The sequence below is a fragment of the Mixophyes fleayi genome, chromosome 3 (assembly GCF_038048845.1).
Source record: "Mixophyes fleayi isolate aMixFle1 chromosome 3, aMixFle1.hap1, whole genome shotgun sequence".
NCBI lineage: Eukaryota > Metazoa > Chordata > Amphibia > Anura > Limnodynastidae > Mixophyes > Mixophyes fleayi.
In genome coordinates, this window is record NC_134404.1 from 286,502,148 (window position 1) to 286,525,149 (window position 23,002).

Consider the following 23,002-nt stretch of genomic DNA (forward strand, 5'->3'; position numbering starts at 1 on the left):
AGTCTGGTTTCTTCCATTCATGTTATAAATTAGATACAATAAATGCTAATATATAGCGCACTGGAGGAATATGGGCCAGGGTCATGCACAATCACATTGACTCAATAACCATATACATGTTGTTGACTCTGAACAAAATGATAATCAATATTAAAATAGAGCTGTTTTGTTGTATTCACTTGTTATACTGGAAGAAAGCGAAGGAATCTATTGTGTTTATTACAACCATTAAAATAGACTCCTTTCATACTTGCCAACTCTCCCGGAATGTCCAGGAGACTCCCGTATTTCGCGTGAGTCTCACGGACTCCCAGGAGAGTGTGGCAATCTCCCGCATCTGCCCACTTCACTAGGAAGTGGGCAGAATTAAGTCCAAAACACAGCGATTCACGCGAATCGCGGCATTTGGCTCTGCGCCAGCTGTAAAATGTTGCGCTTGCGTCATTACGTCACGGGGCGGGTCCAAAATGACGCAAATTTTGGAGCCCCGCCCCCATCATGCCCACCTCCCCCGGCAGGCTCCGGGAAGTATATCCTTGCTGCAGTAACAAAATACATGCTGGTTCTCTGTAAGGGGTCTAGTTACCATTATCACGCAATATCAAAGATTTTCTAATGCAGCGACAACCAGAAAATCTTCTCTCATCTAAATCTTCTATTAAAATGTCACCACGGTAGCAGCAATACTGTCTAGTAGTGGTAAGAGGGGTCTTAGGTCCACCTGTGCAGGTGTTACCTGGCTCACACAGTAGCACTAGAACTGGAGGTCCAAACTAGGGCTTCCAGATCCTCTTTTGTTAAAAAAAGAACAAAACATAACAATACAAATATATATATATATATATATATATATATATATATATATATATATATTTATAAAACATTTAGCAAACACAGGAAAACTTGCTTTATTTTAATGATAAAGCATTTTTTTCAGGTATAGACCTGAGATGTTAATAACACGGCAAAGCTTTCACCGCACCGACTGGCCGAAAGCGATCGCTGGCGATAGCCAATTAAAGCTATCACTGGGAGGTAAATAGGGAGAAGCCCTATGTCCTATTAATAATAGACAAAATAGTTTTGCAATAACTGCAAAATATGTGCGTAAGGAACGCATTTTGCTGAAATACACATGCTTTGCGGCCCTGGGCTTGAGATTATGCTTTTGGGACCTCTGAACTTGGAGCCTTATTTCTGTCTTATAAAAGTAATTTTAATCTTTTAATTACATTGATTATTGTGCTCATTAAAATGTGCCCCTTAATGTGTCCCATAAGCACTGTTAACACCATAACAATGGTGTCTAGTTTGAATGGAAAGTGGAAATCACTGATTTCCAAAATCCCTTATAATAAGAACTAAAGTAAATTCAGCATGGGTAGCATATGTTCATTAAAAAACATCTTTATTATAATATTACAGACTACAGAAAAAAAATCAGTCTTGTTTAACAGCTGTAAAACGTGTTGTTTCACACTAGTGATATTGTTATTATTGACCTACCTAAACTAGTACTGTTGCAGTTCTCAGACACATAAAAACAGTCAGCTGGAACTGGATAACAATTCATACAGTGTTCCAATAAAGGGAGGGACTGGGGGAAAGGATTATTGTTATCATCACTCTTTCTGCTACAATGCAATTAAACATTGCAGAAAAAACCCCACCATTAATCCTGAACTGCAATACACTCCTTGAGTTGTTGCACTATAACATCCATAACCCTCTACCAACCAGTGCCTAGTGTAGAATTACAGGCGTTTTGGTTTGATAACATCAGTAGAGCTGCAGGTTAAACACCTCGCTCCATAAAGCCATGTACATGGAAAAAGCAGTAAAAACGTACATGTTTTCGTATTAGTACAATGGCTGTACAATCCTGATCTAATCTTTGGATTGTCCTCATCTGCCCTAGGAGTTATTCAGTAGTAACAGTTGTGCTTTTCTTAGATGACAACTAGTTTTATATACAGTGGGCCTGGTTCATTAAGGAAAGGAAAGCTAAAAAAGGAGTAACTTTGCACCTTGGCAAAACCATGTTGTATTGGAGTGTGTGTTAAAGCCAGTGTGTTAAATAAGTTGGCTTGAGTAAGAAGTAAGAATAGCAACTGAATAATTTCTGTCAAATGTATACTGACTTTTAAAATTGTAGATAAAAATTATACTTAAAGTAGGAATTATCATAATGAGCAAAAGAGGTAGCCTTTGTCAATGTTATTTAGCAAAAACTTTTTCAATGTCTCCTCTGATGCTAACCTAATTCTTCTGCTTACATTTGTGTACTTGGTCACTCATGTAGTAGTTTGCTTTTGCCATTTAATTTCAGGTAGGGGTAAATTATAATAAGGGATAGAGCAGTGGGTGACATGCCTTTGCCCCATCTGCCTTTTGGATGGGCAATATACCAATATTATAGTATAATAAAATGGCAGTAAGGAAATATTACTATTTTTTTATTACTATGCTATTATGCACAGCAACAAGCTTACACACACACACACACACACACACACACACACACACACACACACACACATACACATACACACACACACACACACACACACACACACATATATATTGTCACAGTAATTGATTGACACAAGAGGAGGAGTTTCCAGCAGTAGGAGGTCATTCAATGCAGACATGCATCCAATGCACCTACTGTGTCCTGGACGATGTGATGACAGGACATGGGGAAAAGAAGGTTAAGCGGTGAAGAGTGGCACATAGACATTTTTGAGTAGGCTGTCATACCCTGAGGAGCCATAGTGATGCTGAAGTTGCAAAGCCTGCTGAAGCAGCTCACAGAGAGTGTGAGTACTGTGTGCTTGAGATTCCTAGAATCAGGAACAGCACAGTACTTTGGGAATGTAGGAGATGAGAAGGACTCCCTATCCCTTAAACGAAGCTACTAGACAGAGTTACAAGACTCACAGAGCAGACTGACATAGTGAAATAGAGAGCTGCAAACCTTACAAACAAGGTTAGAAATATAGTCACCAAAGCTGCTAATCTATCAGGGAAAGCTGCAAGATTGCTAGATCTAGCTGCCAGACCGTCAAAGACAATTGCCAGTCCCAGAGGTGAGCCTGTCACAGCCACACAGTATTTTTTTGGTGTGCTATGAATCCCTGTTGTCCTAGAACTGAGGGTATTACTTGCCACCTTGACCTCCTCATAACAACACTAATAGTGTGAAGTCCCATTATTGTTATATTTGAACTTAAGTCCACTTATGGTCTACAATGTGCACTTGGCATTTATGTTAGCTTCTCCATTTTATTAATGTCTCCTCTACTCAAATTCTTGGTTTCAGGGTATGTATCTGTAGGTAATAATATATGGTTTCCCCTCTTCATTACTACATTACTATGTCAGCCCGTGATCCTTGCAAAGATTACTAGAGTGATGTGATAATCATGCAGAGCCTCATTCTTCTTTTTTGAGCAGAGTACACTGTCCTGTTTAAATTATTTACAGTGAGTTAACCACACTGGGTCTGAGTCATTAAGGAGTGCATCCCGTGAATCTGTCAGCACAAAATACACTGCGCATGCTCAGATCCAGACTGTACGCAATAAAGCAAGTCCTGTCCGAGTGCAAACTTTTACTACAGCCAACGATTTAGATTATTGAACGGGATGGGAAATGGGCGGATTCACGTAGCCAATATACAGTAAGGGCTTTCCCGCACAGACTCAGGTGCACACAGAAATACTCTGGTTTTCTATTGTATCTCTTGCTCCAACTAATTTAAGTTCCGAATACTAGTCCTGACATCTGAGTATGTATGTCAAAACATGTGTTTGCAATGAGGAACAACTGTAAAAAATTATTTTATGTACAGTAGACATTAAGGACAACCTAATAAATATAATATATATATATCAAAAAAAACATTTCAAGAAAATTTCTATGTATAATCATACATGGCTATATTATTGACAGGTAACATTAATTGCTTAATATTGTTTCTTTGTGTGCGTTCTTTTGAGATTTTATATTCCCTATACGTTTTGTATATATCCTGCAGTGTCTGGTCTGGTTGAGCAGAGTAAACCTACACCCATAGTCATCACCACATGTATCTTTAGATCCTTGTTGACTTTGGGAGTAACCAGAGCCAATTTACCTGCGGCTTTAAACAAATGCACAATGCGTACCTTAATGACTCAGGCCCGAATAGCCCTGTATTCAAAGTGTTTTATTGTAATTCAAGTGCTGCCACTCTATTAAATTTGTGTTTAGTAACATGTTTGTGTACTAGTACGAAGCGTAGTTTTCGGAGAATTACGATTTGACCACCTGCCTATGTCCGTTCTGCCAGTCTATATAATTTTTTTCCAAGTGCCAAAATATAGTACTGCCTTGAGGCTACAGGTTTGGTCAACATACAAGAGAAAAAAAGTTTTTTTCCCTGATCTTGTGAAACAAATCCATTTAATGCTTGGTGTAGGTAACATTTTCACCAAAACCAAGACCAAAACATGACAAAGGTCTTGGAAACAAAACCAAGATACATGATGTTTTGCCCATATCTAAAATACATACATATAAATATTTATGCTTGTGTGCGTATAATACATATCTTACCTTTACACCCACTTTCAACTATGCATTTACATATCAGGTCATAATGAACAATCATAAAGTACTCATCAAGTCCTGAGCTTTAATAAATCTAATATCATGCGACAAATAGCCCATAACAGATTTTTACTTTGTTATTATTTCACAAAAAATAATAAACCAACATAAAGAAAATATATGGGTAGATGATTATTATTATTATTATTATTATTATCCTTTATTTATAGGGCACCATAGAGAGTCTGCAGTGCCATACAGAGGGCATATAATAAAACAGTACATAGCATTGCAGGAAAATACAATAAACACATAGCAATACAAATCATGACACAGCTATGAATAGCCATACTAGCTACAAGTGCAAACTGAAACCTGTGCCCATGAGTGTGGTCCTGGCAAACAGAATCAGAACCCCTGATTGAGGGTGTGGGTCAGTATAAGAGCTCCAGAATTCAGATGGGTGGGGCTGAAATAAGAAGGAGTGAGATGAACAGGGGAGAATGAAAGAGGGTGAGGTATACTTCATTTAAGTGAAAGGCTCACAAAGAGGGGAGTAATCGAGATCAGGGGAGTGGTTAAACAATTAAATGTTAGGCTTTAATGAATAGGAGGATTTTCACAGTGCATTTGAAGCTTTGCAGGCTATGGGATAGTCTGACAGAGCAAGGGAGGTCGTTCTAGAAGTGGGGGGCAGCTCAGGAGAAATCTTGGATGTGGGAGTGAGATATGATTACCAGAGGGAAGGTGAGGTGACAGTCATATGCCAACCGGTGGGAGGGAGCATGTATGGAGATGAGGTTGGAGATACAGAGAGTAGTGGAGTTGGAGAGGGCTTTGTACATGAGGGTGAGAAAATTGAAGAGGACCAACATCCTGTAGCAAAAAGAAAGCAAAATAACGTGATGATTTCATGATACAACAGAAGACTATGTAAGGCATCAATGGGTACAGTACCATGGAGAATGCGTTTCTTCATGGATAGTTCAGTTCATGAAGAATGGGGCTGAAAGATGTATATCCTATACCGACAGTTGTATGGTGGCGTAGCAATCCATTGCGACAAGCTACCAAGGGTAAACTCAGGAAAGTCCAATGGTGAGGTCAGGAGATAAAGGAGAAGGAAACATACTCAGAAGACCATGTGCCAGGGTGGCAAGCTGGGGTGATCATGATCGGGTGCAGGCATTGAGGACTAGCCCAGAGTTATGAACCAGGAAGGGAACAAGAAACATGTCCCAGGTAAGAATTCTGGCCCAGTCACGTTCCAAGAAAGAAGTCTAGAGTCACGATCCAGGCTGAACAAGGCCAAAGCTGTGGCTTAGAATAGATGCAGTGACTGGGATGGATGGATATGACAGCAATCAATGAAAGTCTCAGTTGGTGACTGGCCCAGGATGAAATTGAGGACCCAGAAGGCAATGACTATGGATTAGGAGGAGTTAAATCGGGAGACACAGCTCATAGGAGTTAACAATGAGAGGCAAGGGTAGGCTGAACGTCACGGCCTCGATTGGATTTGGTGGCCATATCAAGGTACCAGACAGAGCAGCCTAGGCGGCATTTGGTTGATTGCTGGGATCGATGTATAAAATAGATAAATAGATAGATAGATATAAGGTATATATGAAATAGATAAAAATATACGAGATAGATATGAGAAATATTAGTTAACAATATAGACACAAGATAAACTGAAATATATAAATGAGAGATAGATATATATGATATAGACGGGCAGAAGTTAAATGAAAGTAGATAGATATATAGATAGATAGATAGATAGATAGATAGATAGATAGATAGATAGATAAAATAAGACTAGGTAGATACATGTGAGATAGATATATTCATAGATATCAAACAGAAAGATATGTGGACAGCTATAATAGATATGGGATAGTTAAAGCATTATCGATAAGTGTTAGATATATACAATATTAGATTGACAGACAGACAAATGAATAGATAGATAGATAGATAGATAGATAGATAGATAGATAGATAGATAGATAGATAGATAGACAGATAAACATATAAAAGAAGAAGGGGTGGACAGCACGGTGGCTCGGTAGTTAGCACTGGGCTCATGTGTTTGATTCCCAAACAGGGCCTTATTTGTGTGGAGTTTGTATGTTCTCCCCTTATTTGCATGGGTTTCCTCTGGGTGCTCCTGTTTCCTCCCACAGTCCAAAAACATACTAGTAGTTTAATTGGCTGGAGACAAAATTAACCCTATTGTGTGTGTTAGGGAATTTAGACTTTAAGCTCCAAATGGGCAGGGACGGATGTGAATGACAAATATTCTCTGTACAGTGGCGCTATGTAAATAAATGGTGACGATGATCGGTAAATACATGTGAGATAGAGAGATTCATAGATATCATATCTATTATATTAGAAAGATAAAATGCATAGATTGATAGCAATGAATTAAATATATAGGTAGATATTATTGATATCTACCTTTATAGCAATATATATACCAATATGGTAGATTAAGTGATATAAGATAGAAATATAAACATGAGACAGATGGAAAGATAGATATCAGATACAAAGATATGTAGATAGATAAAATACATATGGGATATATAATAGCATGATCAATAAGTTGTAAATAGATAAAATATTAGATAGATAGATAGATAGATAGATAGCCAGGCAAATATAATATAAATTGGTAGGCAAAAAATATAGTTTGATATGAGATGATTGATAACTGACAAGGATATAGGTGATAGTTAGAAGTTAAATAGATAGACATATATGAGAGTGGTACATTTAAGATATATTGTTAGATGGAAATAATTGATAGAAGTTGGATAGATAGATAGATAGATAGATAGATAGATAGATAGATAGATACATAGATAGATAGATAGATAGATAGATAGATAGATAGATAGATAGATAGATAGATAGATAGACATATAAAATAAGAATAGGTAGATACATGTGAGATAGAAATATTCATATATATCAGATAGATAGATATGTCAATAGATATACTAGATATGGGATGGTTATAAACATAATTAATACATTAAATTAGACAGATAGATAGATCGACAGACAGATAGATAGATAGATAGATAGATAGATAGATAGATAGATAGATAGATAGATCAATATGAAAATGACTTATTAATTTAGATTTATTTAGATTAAGTAGATTTATAAACATATGGGATATATAGATAATAAGGCAAGTGTGACATAGATCAATAGACATAAAAACAGATTGGTAGGTAAGAGATAATTCATGGCAATGGCACACATAGATCTGATAGATATACTTTAAATTTATAACTATGAAATAGACAGATTTGAGATAGCTTGTTAGATATAAATAATTGATAGTAATTGGATGGATAGACAGATAGATAGATAGATAGATAGATAGATAGATAGATAGATAGATAGATAGATAGATGGATATATAGATAGATAGATAGATAGATAGATAGATAGATAGATAGATAGATAGATAGATAGATAGATAGGCAAACAAATATAGATTGTTCGATATGAGATGATTGATAGCAGTGGCACAGATATATCTGATAGGTATGCGTTAAAAAGATAGATATTGGATTCATGAGTACATTTAAAATAGATTGTTAGATGTAAATAATTGATAGAAATTGGATAGTCACAGTAAACAAGAAATAGATATGAGAAAGACAAAAAGAGAGAGACAAAGAGTAAATTAGAAAGGAAGACAGTAAGCATGTTTCATTTGTTATCTATAATTTATCCACATTAGCATGACTGAACTCATTGACAAATGTAGGCAGACATATAAGCCATATGTCTGTTCATGTGTAATTATTATTTTTTGTCTAATAACATCAACATATTGCAAGTCTAGCCAATGTGTATGCAAATTATACAAATGTGTCTTTAAGATTGAATATGTCAGAAATATATAATATTATATATATATGTACTACTTGTATGCAGCCGAGAGAGTGGACTTGCAAATAATAGTATTTTGCTACCAATTGCTTGGCCCTAAAGAACTTGAAGTGGCCCGAGATGGGCCCATCTTGGCCATGAGTTAGACTGGGTGTTCACCAACATATTGACAAGTCCAGCATGTCTATGTGTCCTCTCTGGTTCTTGGGGATTTGTACAGTATATCTATATATATAGCTGTGATCCAGCGCAAAAGTTTCAGCTGTTTGGTCAGTTAATATGGGGCTGATTTACAGTTAGAAGTAAATTCAGCTAAAGGGTACAAAATTTGCACCTATAAAATAAATTTTGTGCTGCAAGAGGTGAAAATGAAATATACACAACCAGATTTAGATTTGTACGTGTGTGCCGTTTGCTTGGCTGCAAACAGTGGCGGACCTTCCGTGTGTGCATTGGGTGTGGCCAGTACAAGGCCCAGAGTTGAAAGGGGCCTAGCAATGCTGGGTTCAACCTGCCTGGAGTGGCCCCAGCAGTGCCACTCAAGGACCCCAGCACTCCCCAAAAGGCCTCCCCTCTGTTCTGAGTGGCACAAGCACAGTGGGCACATGCACTGGACTGCGCACAGAATAGGCCACCTTTCTGCTCTCTTCTCAGAACAGATCAAGGATCCCCGAGAGTCTACAACAGCATTGCCAAGTCCCTACTCACATTATGTATGGGCCCCAATGAGGCAATGTTCATTTTTGTAAAAAATGCACGTAGCTCTGCCATACACACGTTCCGTATTTAACTGCAAGCTGATCTGAAGAAATATCTCTTGTTAAATACGGGTCTAGATATGCTCTGCTTTAACAGACGCAATACACTGCAGGATACATCCAGTACATATGTGGAATATAAAGTCCCAACTGACTGCACAGATAAAAAAAAATATTCTCACCCGTTAATAATATAGTCATTAATGAAAATAAAATACATTTATCATAATGTTATCAATGTCTACACGTAAAATAAATATTTACAGTTGCTTTTGATTGCAAACACATGTTCTAGCATTCATACGCAACTGTCATCACTATCACTCTGCACTTACAGATGTCCAAAGCTTGAATCGGATGTTGCTGCGTCCGCTAGAGATTGACATGCCCTTACTGTACATTGACTACATGCATACGCCCATTCCCCTCCCCATTCCATCCATGAAATTGTAAGCTGTCGTAAGTGCCCTTTGTGCTCGAAGATGAATCGGATGTTCTTGCGCTCACTGGTGTATAGTCTGTTTCTGGGCATACGCATCAGCATTTATGTTCCTTAGTCAATCAGGCCCCTGGTGTTTCTGCCTGGAAAACGTTAATGTACTCACACTGATGTGCAATCATTGATAACAGACTGAGAACACAGGCACTATATATGTAAATACTGATTTATTGACAAAGTCCTGAGGTGCTGGAGGCAGACTAGTGCTTGCTAAGTGCTAGACACACCTCCCTCCTTCCTTAGATGGCCACCACTTTCCATGGGTGGCAAACAGACGTTTTAAGACGGTGATGTTTATCCATATTTGAAGGCATTCTTGATTTTACATGACACCTCAGAGCAATGAAGTTACACAAAATGAGAAATAAAGAACATCTCAGTAATGGCAGAAGTACTTTTTGTGAAATTTTAACTTAGCTCCAAGGGTTGGAAAATGTGATAACAACTACAAGGGCACACACCTACAAATAATTGTTACCCTTTATAAGAAAAACATATGACCAAGTTGCTTACTCAGCTAGTTTGGCTACGCTCTTCCACTGGAAATTAGAAAATAATGAAACCACAATACTAAATCATCTTTAAAATTTTGCAATACACTGTAGATGAGAAGTTCAGCAATTACAAGCTAGAGAAGCCTGGTATCTAGAATCAGTGGTCTATAGAGCTCAATCTGCTCAAGCAAAATGTATGTGGATTCTAACATAATGGAGGAATTCTAATCCTTTGGGAGTGTCACAGAGACTCAGTTCTGCTAGGTTATATTTATAATTTTCTTTACTGGGCTGCACAATGGACCCATAAGGCTATGGGCTATAGGTGCATGCCAGTGTATATTAGCTTAGGCAACTCTTGCATGTTTCCCTGACCATAGCAGGCAGCATAAGTGCTAGATTCAGGAATAAAAAGTTAACCTTGTCTGCTGTTCGCTGGAAAACAGCATAGTGCAACTACTGTCGCAGTCCTATTGCTATCAGCTGGAGATAGCAGAGGATCATTTCAGGAAAAAAAGGATTTATTATTTAAAACAATGATTTTTTCCTAATTGGAATATATTCAAATTCTTAAAAAATTTTTTTCTGGGGAAGCCTATTTAACAAGGACTGCATCGGTAAGCCCCAAGAAGTGGTCCTCACTCTGCTCTTCTGAAAGCAGAGCGGGGTCCTCGGAGGGTGGAGTGGCATCATCGAACCTCCCTAAATTTTGCTATGGCACCTATTGATGTTCCGCTCCTGTATACTGCCATAAAAATGTATACATAGTGCCTATCTAGACTGCCTGCTGCTTAAATGCTTACTGGTAATTTTCAGAGCATATAATTTGATGCCATTTGTCAGAGCAGTTCAGCAAAAATGCTGCTATTTCCCTTTACACGACAAATCTGTTAGTGGTTGAAGCGTACTACCGCATAGAGCCATGTTTCTCATTGAAAGCTTGATGTCGTGAATCTTCAGAATACCTATTATTTCTAATTGAAAAATTTAAATCTTAAAACTCCCATAGCACACGAGCATTAATACTGGCAGGGTGTTTGAAGACCACATGTCATTTCAGCAAGCCTATTAGGACAACTAGAGAAAGATGGATGTAGGAGCCCTGAAACGCCAACGCGCCTTGAAAAAGCAGCCCAGCGAAACGCGCGTTGGCGTTTCAGGGCTCCTACATCCATCTCCTACGTTGGATTAATCTGGATCTTTATTCCTCTGATCGCTCCCCAGTTACTATAGGCAGGGAACTTATCACATAATCCCGCGATCAGAGGATAATTACTGCCGACCTCACTGTACTTGTGGCAATTGTTTGCTATTTGCAGTGTCAGTTTCTCATTACAATTGAGACAGCTATCCTTAGCGCTCCATATTACTACTTGGCTAAGGATTTTGGCACTATTTATAGATCATATTTTTGGAGGTCTTTTCTTACATCCAGACCATTTATATGCAGGAGTACACCTGCTTTATTACAGGTTTATTATGACCTTAGTGGCACTTTAAACTTAGTCAAGTTTTTGTGCATATAGCTGAGTGTTGTTAATTGAGTGTAGGAGCTCTTGCAAACATAGTTTGCATTTTAAACTTGTATTGTATCACTGTATGTTACTTATTTGTTCTTTTATTTCGCTCATTTCTACCCTTATTTTAATGTATACTAATAAAGGTTAAATTTTAAATTATCTCTTTGGAGTGCCCCAATTACACCCCTTCTCTCTATTCTATTTGTACAATTGATATTGTGTAGGGTGCACCCCCTGGTTTGGTATTTTTATATCCCAGGTTGGTTATTTAACATTTATTTACTATTGGAGGAGATAAGCTGATAGATTACATTTAATATCTTGTGCGGTGGTAAACCCTCTTTTGTTTATTCATGTATTAATATGTGCTAATTGGGATGCAAAATAATAGAGTGGCATATTTGGTAAGGCAAGTCCCCCAAATTTTCTGGATCTACAGAAGGTAGTAAATTTGACACAAGCTTCTTTATCTGCCCACACTAATGATGAGATAAAAGATTGAGGTCTATAGATTTGTGATTGTTGTAATATGTATACAAACTTTGGTTGGAGGCTCATTTTTACCAAATTAATCCGACCCGTAATAGTCAGTGGTAACTGTTTCCAAGCATGAATTCGGCCTTTGAGATATTCAATGTGAGGTTGGAGATTATATAGAATATAGGTATTCATACTATTGGCGATCTTTATACCTAACTATTTAAATGTGGGAGTCCACTTCAAAGGGGTTTGTAAAACTAGACCAGTTGGACAGGGTCTCTTAATCGGAGATACACAAGACTTACCCCAATTAATTAGAGGTCCTTAATATATACCAAATGTTGTAACTACCTGTAAAAGCATTTCAAGAGAGCTATGAGGATGAGACAAGAAAAGTAACATATCATCAGTTTATAAGGCTATCTTGTCTGTTAGATAAATTAGACAATAATGAATGTATACCTGCTAGCTGTCACAATTTCTACTGTTTAGAAGGGACATGGTGTGTCAGAACAGGCTGTGATGTCGACAGATTTTCCAATTGGAAATGATTGAGGTATTATAATGGGCTCTTATCTGCCTGTTTTCCTATCCACCTGGCCCATTTTCTTTTGTGGGTCGCCATATTAGTTACTTTCCGAAGTATCTGTTTGGCTCAGAAATCTGTAACCGATTTGTCCTGTACATCTGTGTACCGTAAGCTATGTTTTATATTAGTTTGTGTTTTATGAAAGTCTCCCAAGCTGTGTGCATGTGTCTGTTACCGCCTGAGAAAGTGCATCGTTTTTAAATCAAATATTGTGTTCCTTTAACCGAATTGAAAATGTTGGATATACAGTATGTCCAAACTGAATTAATTTCATACAATTTAATTGAGAACATTTTTCATTTCAGTTCCAACTGATCAATGTGCAACCTCTGTGACCTGTGGGAGTAGGTAGGCACTTTCTTAATACCTGCTTCAAAAATAGCATAAGTGCTTAAGGCATATTGTACACCTAGAGATAATTAGTATCACACCCTTTAAAGCACAAGTTTCAGAGTTGGCTTCATAACCTGTATATCTCAGTTTATCCACTTCAGTTCTAATAATTGATTACTAGCAATACTAATTTAAAACTGTTCTCAAGTACATAGGTCAGAATGTTTATGGATGGTCACAAATGAGAGGACTGCATGGCTTCAAAAGTGGTCAGTCTATCCAAAACTAATGTAATTCTAATGGGATAATTAATATTAATTGACCCTAAGACATCAACCAATATGTGAGTTATTATTTACTCAAAAAATATACCTTTAAAGACTACATAATTTCAATTTAAGCATTAATACTATTATTCAAATTATTTTATGCATAAATCCAGACCTTGTCTTGATGATGAGTAATATAAGGTTATTATTATTAATAATTTTTATTTATAAGGTGCCACAAGGTGTCCGCAGCGCCGTACAGAGACAAACAAATTACAATACAATGGGAGACAGCACAGTACAATAAACAGTAAGCACAGCAACTCAGTAAGCTCAATGCACAGCTAGAGAGGGGGGGAAGGGGGAGGGAGGATCCGCAAACAACGGGGCCCAAGAAGGAGGGCGCGGAAGACAGGGAGACCCCCAGGAGGGAGGAGGGAGCGAGAGTGGACGTGGGGTGGAGGACCCTCGAGGAGGAGGGCTAAGTAGCTGGAGAGCAGAGTAAGAAGTGGTGGAAACAGGAGGAGAGATAGCCCTGCTCAGAGGAGCGTACAATCTAAGGGGAGGGGTGGACAGACAGAGAGACGCAGGGGAGAGAGGGAGAGTAGGGGGACGGAGGCAGAAGATAAGGTAGGAAGTTAAGTGGGAGACAGAAAGGCTTTAAGAAAAAGGTGGGTTTTTAGGGCCTGTTTGAAACTGGACAGAATAGGGGAAGTTCTGATGGAGGGAGGGAGCTTGTTCCAGTGGAGGGGGCAGCGCGGGCGTGGGAGGAGGTTATAAGGGGAGAAGAGAGGCGACGGTCAGAGGCAGAATGGAGAGGGCGGGATGGAGCATGAATAGAGAGGAGGGTGAAGATATAGGGTGCAGTGGAGTTGGCGAGGGCCTTGTAGGTGAGTGTGAGGAGCTTAAAGAGGATTCTGAAGGGGAATGGTAGCCAGTGAAGGGCTAGGTAGAGGGGGAGACAGAAGGGGAGCGTCGAGAAAGGAAAATAAGCCTAGCGGCAGCATAAAGAGCAGATCGTAGGGGATCGAGATGAGAGTGGGGGAGGCCAGTGAGGAGGAGGTTGCAGTAGTCCAGGCGGGAGATGATCAGAGAGTGGATAAGGCATTTGGTGGCATCTTGGGAGAGGAAGGGCCGGATGTGAGCGATGTTACGCAGCTGGAAGCGGCAGGATTTAGCAAGAGAGAGGATGTGGGGGCCAAAGGAGAGAGAGGAGTCGAGGATGACACCAAGGCAGCGAAGTTGGGGGACAGGGGAGATAGAGGTGTTGTCGACAGTGATGGAGAGGTAAGAAGGGGATGAGGTATGAGAGGGAGGAAAAATTATGAGCTCAGTTTTGGCAAGGTTAAGTTTGAGGAATCGAGAGGACATCCAGGAGGAGATGGCAGAGAGGCAGGCGGACACCCTAGAGAGGAGGGAGAGAGATCAGGAGAGGAGAGGTGTAGTTGAGTGTCGTCAGCGTTAAGGTGGTAGCTGAAGCCGAAGGAGCTGATGAGATTACCCAGGGAGGAGGTGTATAGAGAGAAGAGTAAGGGTCCCAGAACAGAGCCCTGAGGGACCCCGACTGGAAGGGTGGACGGGGGGAAGAGAGACCCAGAGGTGGTGACAGAGAAGGATCGGTGAGTAAGGTAAGAGGTGAACCAGGACAGGACTGGGCCAGAGGCCGAAAGACTGGAGGGTGTGAAGGAGGAGGGGGTGGTCAACGGTGTCGAAGGCTGCAGAGAGGTCAAGGAGGATGAGAAGGGAGAAGTGGCCCCTGGCTTTAGCAGAGAGGAGGTCATTGGTGACTTTAGCCAGGGCAGAGAAACATTGTGCGTCATTTCTGTTGTTAGACGTAGCATTAATGCACGGTACTTTTCTTAAGCATGTCCATCCTTTGCAGTTAAACACAAGTAGCAGTTTAAAAACCATTACTAGCATTTAAAGTTTTTTTTATTTTATTTGATTTATTTTTAAAGTATCCAGCCCAAGTAAATGATGCAGACATGACTTTTCACAATGGAACACAGCATTTATTAAAGAAACAAGCTTGCTTGCTTTTAGGTGCTTTTTCTTTTGAACCCCGTTATAAAAAGGACGTTCAGCAACAATAAAGAGATGTTACATGCCTTCAATAGACACTTTTCTACTGCAGAGCTATCTTTTGATGAGTTACCTGCACATAATCTGCTCTTCCAATTTTCTACCTGACTTTGTTAATCTAGTTCCCCAGATGTCTTCTCATTCTCTACTGCCTCATCAATAGAGTTCAAGGACCTCCTCCTCCAGTTGGACATCAGAAAAATTGTTCACACTGATACTGTCGAACCATACATCCTAAAGATTGTCTGTCTGTCTTGATCTTACCTATAATTCTTCAAATTAAGTTGTCCCTTTCTCAAAGCACTCTCCGCAATCTATGGAAGACTGCAAATGTCATTGCATTATTATTTAAATCTGTGGACCCATGTGATCTAAAAAACTAGATGGCTATCTTCCTTCTCCCGGTACTATCAAAACTTCTGGGGAAAAAATTGTGAATGCCAAACTGAAATCCGGCATAGATCATATTAAGTTGCTAAACAAAATGCATCCTGGTTCTACAACTACTTTCTAACAGACACCAACAGGTCAAGGTTGAAGGTAAACTTTCTTCCTCAAATCTATTAAAATGGGTACCCCACAGGGAACCATCCTGGGGCTACTCAAGATGTTTGGAACAACCTCCCTGCCGAGTTCCTTCAAAAACTGTGTGCAAGTGTACCTAGAACAATTGATGCTGTTTTGAAGGCAACGGTTGGTCACACCAAATATTGATTTGATTAGATTTCTTTTCTGTTCATTCACTTTGTATTTTGTTAATTGATAAAAAATAAACTATTAACACTTATATTTTTGAAAGCATTCTTACTTACACACCTAAAGCTTTTGCACAGTATTGTACATTAGAGACTGTACAAAGAAGGGTAACTAAAATGGTGCGTGGCCTACAGCACAAAACTTACCTGGAAAGACTAAAATATCTTACTATGTATAGTTTGGAGCAAAGAAGAGAAAGAGGGGACATGATAGATCCTTTCAAATATATCAAGGGTTCTAACAAGATACAGGAGGGAAACATTTCTCAAAGGAAGAGAAGAATTAGAACACCAGGACATGCAATGAAACTGGAAGGAAGTAGGATCAGAGGAAATTTGTGGAACAATTACTTCGCTGAAGGGTAGTGGATAAGTGGAATAGCCTCCCATCAGAGGTGGTAGAGGCTAATACAGTAGGGAAATTTAAACATGCTTGGGATAGACGTAAGGATATCCTTAACAAGAAGTTATGATTAAATAGGGTTGGCGGTTATGGTAGGTTAAAAAATGGACCGACTAGATGGGCCAAGTGCTTCTTATCTGCCGTCAAATTCTATGTTTCTATAATGTACAAGAGAATAAGTCCAAAAAATGGGACAAGTTAGCCTTGAAGAGAAGTTTTTTAGTGATGTATATACACAAGTATTTCAGTTTACATGGATCCCACTTGAATTGAAAATTGAGCTCAATAAACTTTTTAGCATTCAGTGGACAGCAAAAGTCTAGAATCTCTTATCAGGGTTGATTTTAAAATTAGAGAGAACAGTGAATTGTTGAATTTCATTAAACATATTAGGTATGGTAATAATTGATTGGAGACTGAGACGATAATATCATCAGCATAAAGAATGATTTTATATTATTTCAAGAACCCACCCAGATGCCTGCAATGTAAAAATGTTATCTTACCCTGATGGCTAATTGCTCTACTACCAAAGCAAAAAACAACAGGTTAGAGTGGACAGACTTGACACATCCCATTTGAAAATGGGATGGTGGGTGATGATTATGGTAGATAGTTGTAATCCCGGTCAAGATCTGCCCTGAAGGCCAAAAGCTTCTAAAGCTCTCATACTGAAATCTTAGCGGTCATCAATAGAGACTGATAAAGTTAAATAATCCTGTCAGCTTTGTAATTAGAATATTGCTGATTTTGTTTTTTTTATAAGGCAGTAGATCTATTTGGGCCCAGGCCGAGGTAGATTTGATCACAAGAATAGTTGTTAATGTTTGCTCTTCTTAAGTTGCATTAAGGAAAAAATATTCACTGTGTGCGTCACTATCTCAGAACATGTGATTGGTTTAAGAAGTAATCTATTATGCAACAACCGATAGAACTATCTCGGGGGTAAATTTGAAATGTTAATGTGTTGTAAAATTATAGCGCTGCATTTTAAAATTTAAAATGCAGCATAATATATTTCTCCTGTGTTAATACATGCTACCAGTACAATAAACTGTGCATAGAAAACATAGTGAAATATATTACTAAAACACATCTAAAATGTGTATTAGTTTTAATGTATTTTTCTCAACATACGTGTGAACAAATGTTCAATGCAGTTTGTATTACTCGTGTTACAGTTTATTGAATGTAAACTATATTAAAAATGCAGGTGGCCAAAGAAACCATTGATTTTCTGCTGTTCTGAACGTAATTATGCTGCATTTCTTCCATTAGTGTTTAACTTTCATTAATCTGTGAATAACAAATGCTCTATTTATAATATATTTTGGCCATAGGGACTAATAATCCCTTTAGTCACCTGTACTTCGAATGACGTTTACATGAATCACCCACCTGTGAATGCATGTCACTGCACTACATGGAAATCACTTTGTATGAATGGATCATTATGACCAGGGCTGATGATAGTATGAGGCACACAGGCCTATCCCAAACATATAAGAAGTGCATGGAAAATTATCTCAGAATTGGAAATAACTGTAGTCACCCATGACTAGCTAATTTTGAGATTATTCAGATGATATTTACATTATCTAGAGCCTGACACGATCCATGATGACATATATAAAAACATCTTAGAACATGATGGGAACTTGTTAGGAAGCCGGGGATTGCAATGGAAAATTGACACAGCCCAGGAATTTAAAATATCTTAACTACTGCTAAACTATGGAATTTTTTACATATACATTTGTAGATGTTACATAATGCAATTTCAGGTCTGAGAAACGTGATCTGTAGCTCTCCTTAAAATTATGTCACATGAGACAAAACATATGGAAACTAAGAGGTAAATGTATCAAGCTGAGAGTTTTCTGGCGGGTTTGAAAATCCAATCAGAATCTAGCTATCATTTATTTAGTGCATTCTGCAAAATGAAATTTAGAATCTGATTGGTTGCTATAGGCAACATCTCTACTTTTCAAACCCGCCGGAAAACTCTCAGCTTGATACATTTACCCCTAAGTGTTGCTAATGAGGAGAACTGTAGTAAGGATGTTAGGCCAAAATTTTGGGCCCCTAGCTTTTTCAGATGCCAAACAATCCCAGGACCACCACGGTATTCATAGACCCTGCTGAAGATGCAATAATGGTTATGGCACCACTGTCTGTTGTTTCATCTATTTTAAAATCGCTTTTTACATGTTTATTATAATATGAAATATACAAAAAAGCAAATAGGTGCGAATAAGCGCTAAAGATCTAGACAAGTTGTGTTCGCTATGTGACTCTTCTAAGCTGATGCATAACAGCAATGACAGCTATCCTTACGAATAATACAGTTAACTTTAAGGAATCCTATCATAGTCAGACTTGGGCAATAATATAAAATATTCCCATGATAAAGACAAATGTGTTGCTATAATACTATATATTTCATGATAAGTCATTCAAAGGTGAAGTTTAATGTACAAAAGTGTTAAGCAATGTGTGCCAATGTTCGGCTATTTAGTGTCCTCCTTAAATACAAGCCCAAAAGAAAGACACTAGCTGGTCACCATTTGACACATATTGCTTGGTACTTTACTAGATTAAATCTCCCTTTAGTATATACAGAGGTGGACGTGGGCTGGTATACGGTGGTATGTCATACCACCACTTTTCCAACTGCTTTGATTGTAAAAGTATCCAATTCCATTCACCTACATTTTCATTACTTCTAAATTTCCATATCACCATTTCCCCTTTGAGGGGAACTCTTGAAGTTAGCATGTCCTGATGCATAGTATCCTAGAACAGTGAAAACTAAGTTGGATTTATTGTTATGTCTTCAAAAAAGAAAATTAATTAAAACACCCAATAGGAAGACTGTCAGAGGCAGGACTGCAACTAGGACTGTGCAAGAGGGGCGACCACCCAAGGGGGCAATCATGAAGAGGGGCGTAGGGAATTAATATTTTACATTTGGTTATAATTGAGGGTTTTAGGGGCATCACACTTCCTTCTTGTCCCAGGCACCAACATTTCTTGTTATGGCTCTGGTCAGAGGTACTGCAATACAGCAATATTGTTTAAGTAACAATAATGTCCAGTGAGCCAGGCTTCCAATACAAAATAAATACTTTATCCAGTATTGCTTATATCTACAAACATATTTCTTTTTATGATAAAGAGTACAGCATTTAATATTTAAACTATATAAATGGTTTAATATTCAGCATTTGGTCAGTGCACATTATGTGGACAAAAATTTGAATCGTTTCCTTATCTTTAAAGTACTAAGAGTTATCCTGTTTAACAAATAAAAATTCCACTGTTAACCACAGGAAGTCTAATGAAGCTATTAGTAAAAGAAATGTAAGCTATGTCTGCTTTTGAAAACTTTTTTGCATTCCAGTGTTTGGCGTTTATTCAATGGTTTAAAAATTGATTGTGCCTGTTCTATTAAATTATTAGTAGTTTTTAAATGAAAGCAGTTTTTAAAAGTACTTCAATGAGCTAACAAAATGCATTTAGGCAAAACTTACATTCCCCATCAGCCACACACCGCTGTCAGTTTGGTCCAAAACGAACAAATTTGCCTTTGGATTTTTGCAGCATGTAAAGACAGCTAAATATATTGTTTACCAATGATAACATATATTAGCCATTTTAATTTGTATTGCAGTTTGTTGTATTTACCCTCTTCTTTTATAATGGAATCACTTGCTCTTTTCTCTCCCTCAGTTAAATAGATAAGGCTTTCAGTCATCTGGGGGTAAATGTATCAAGCTGAGAGTTTTCCGGCTGGTTTGAAAAGTGGAGATGTTGCCTACAGCAACCAATCAGATTCTAGCTATCATTTTGTAGAATGCACTAAATAAATGATAGCTGGAAAACTCTCAGCTTGATACATTTACCCCCTGGTGTAAGTGTTTGAAGGCAGCTAACTCAATAGAGATATTGAATAAAAATAGGGTGGGCCAGGATCTGCTTGCCTGGACTAAGTTTCTCTAATAGTTGGGATTGTGGTCCATCATGGACAGCAGTTATTAGAGTGTTTCTGTTTACAGGGAGATGATAAGTGACTGCCTTACTCTCTTCATATATTTTATATATTTCTGTGACATCATAGTCAAGCACTCACTCCCCTGTAACATTGACATGGAGGAGCAGCAGCCTACAGCTTCAAATATAAGAACTTGCTGGACGTTTCACCTTCATGTCAGTGGCCTGCACTCCATGTGTGGGTGTTGTGAGGGCTTTAAAACACTGGATGAGGTTTAGGTGCCCCCTAACCATTGGCACCCTAGGCAAACACCTAGGTTTCCCTAATGGTAGCGCTGACCCTGATTGCAGGGTGACACCAGTCATCTGCGGTCCCTCCTGCTATTACTATTTTAGTATTATGGTGACTGACAGTATGAATGTACCGCACTCATGATACCAGTCACCGTGGTCCCAATACAGTAGGAATGAGCAAAGGTGACTGGTGTACTGCAGGCGACCATAACATGGGTGGTTGTGGTGGGGATACTACAAGCAGTGCCATCATCAGTAGGTACAGGAGATACCAGCGTATGGGACCTGGAATGACCAGGAAGGGGAGGTGCCAACCAAGGCCATCATTTTTTATGTAATAATCTGTTGAGGCCCTCATTCATTCTGAGTGGGGCTTCAGGTTTGAAGAAAGAGAGCTATGCAGCTTTAACAGGACCAGTCCGGCACCACCACCAATAAGCTGCCTTCCTTTCTAGTCCTGTCCTCCTCCTCTCTTCTCCTATCTCAGTCATCCCCTCTCCCACTAATTCTCCTTCACTAGCCTGTATGCTCCTTCCCTCTCTACATGTGGCTGTGTGGCTGACTGATGCTGCTTTGGAAGATAGGTAAGTGACAATGGCTGATTAATGTTATGTGTGGGTGTGTGTATGGGGGTAATAACATGCAGTGTGGGTATTATTGTTAAGGGTGGGATTTTTTTTTAATATGTGGGGTGGGTATTAAGGTTGGGGTCTGATGGGGCTAATACTAGTAAAACCTTCCCCACAGTCATTACAATATACACGTATACAGTATCTATGTTTATCAAAGGACCAGGCTCTCTCTCTCTGTGGCAAAGGGCATGTGGAGAGGTCTGTGGGGCATGTGGGCAGGTCTGAGGGGCATGTGGAGAGATTTGATGGGCGTGTAAAGTACATGTGGGGAGGTCTGTAGGGCACGTGAGAATGTCTTTGGATTATGTGGGTAGGTATGAGGCGCATGTAAAGGGAATGTGGGGAGGTCCAGGTGTCAGGGTTCCACACTACACCTCTGTGTCTATTGGATTCAGGGGAGCAGGGGTGGTCAAAGGGAAGGGGTGGGGTCTGCCTGTTTAATTTATAATGGGCCCCACAATTTATAATGGTAGCCCTAATTAAAAAGTGCCTCTGACAGATACTTAAAAAATTAGTCAGTATGTAGCCCAGAAGTTGATTGACAGCATGCCAGGGCGAATTACAGAGGTCTTCAAAAAGAAGGGTCAACACTGCAAATATTGATTCGTTGCATAAACTTAATGTAATTGTCAATAAAAGCCTGTGACACTTATGAAATGCTTGTAATTTTATTTCAGTATATCACAGCAACATCTGACAAAAAGGTCTAAAAACACTGAAGACTTTGTGAAAACCAATACTTGTGTTATTCTCAAAACTTTTGGCCATGACTGTACTCTTTAGGCTCTTAATATTTAACCATCTAGAACAAACAAACCCAATTAGGGCTACCATCCATTAGATCTCCTAGCTGCTTTAATAGGCCATCTAAACCTGCAAGTAGGATCAGTAAATAAGCTTAATAATGATATTGAGGTTACAGCATCCAACAGAAAAATATCCACTAAAAGCAACAGCTTGTCTTCTCTACAGAATATAGCTTTAAAGTGATGCTATTATATTCAAAGCTAAAATGGTTCAGATGAACTTAACAAGTCACCCGAGAACAATATACCAGAATAACATGTTAGATCTGTGCATCCATCCCACCATTATCAGTCAGCTTTTCAGAGCACATGATAAATAAGTCAGACTTATGACTCCTATGGACAACTATGGAAAGAAATGTCAAGAATTTCTCAAGGTTCACTCATTTTGAGAGTGAAGTTTAACACACACGTGACATATGACAGCCTGTACCGCTTTATTCACATCTATATTTAGGGCCTGTGTAGGTGACAAAAATGCATTTCGGACATAAATATAACACTATGGGGTACATAATTAGTTTTATGTGTATATTTTGAACTGCACATAACTTAAAAAATACAGCGTATTAGAATTTAGC